The sequence below is a fragment of the Octopus bimaculoides genome, chromosome 18 (genome assembly GCF_001194135.2).
Source record: "Octopus bimaculoides isolate UCB-OBI-ISO-001 chromosome 18, ASM119413v2, whole genome shotgun sequence".
Classification (NCBI taxonomy): Eukaryota; Metazoa; Mollusca; class Cephalopoda; order Octopoda; family Octopodidae; genus Octopus; species Octopus bimaculoides.
Window position 1 is genome coordinate 3979699 of NC_068998.1, and position 756 is coordinate 3980454.

The window sequence follows — 756 nt, forward strand, 5'->3', positions numbered from 1 at the left end:
GGATCGATAAAATAAAGTACCAAATCAAGTACTGGACTCAACGTATTCGATTATTCCCCTCTCCCTAAAACTACTATTCTTGTGCCGAAATTTGAAATAATAATAATAATAATAATAATGATAATAATTTATTATTGTTATTATTATTCTTATTATTATTATTATTATCTGCCGTAATTGTAGTAGTAATAGTTGTAAGTAGATTTTTGTCACCGCCATTTCTTTTTTTGTTATCACAATTGTTTTTTTTTCTTTTAATTTATAATATTTTATTTTTTATTTTTTTTTGTTTTTGCTTAGCGTTGCAAAAATTTCACACCTGATCTTGTAATTAAGGGTTATTAACTAATTTAAGTGAATACTCAGACTTTAATCGCTAATCTAAGTAATCCTTTAGCTAGCTAGCTAGTTAGCTAGCTTATAGGCATGCAACGGAATGGGTTACGCACCGGCTTTATAATCCTATTTCATCGATATAAAGTGGGAAAACAAACTCAAATAATAGATAACAGACGCCAGCAACAACAACAACAACAACCAATAAAAAAAAGAAAGAGAAATATCATAACCTAGCCAGAAAGGTGAATGGATTGTAGAAGTCTAAGACAGCTATTATTCCTGTGGTAAATGGTACACCTCCAAATTGCTACCAAAAAAAAAAAAAACAAAACAAAAAAACTGAAAGATAATGGAATTGAGACACGCATTGTCGACATGCGCAGAAATGCACTATCCTGTGTTTTGCAAGTATCCTAA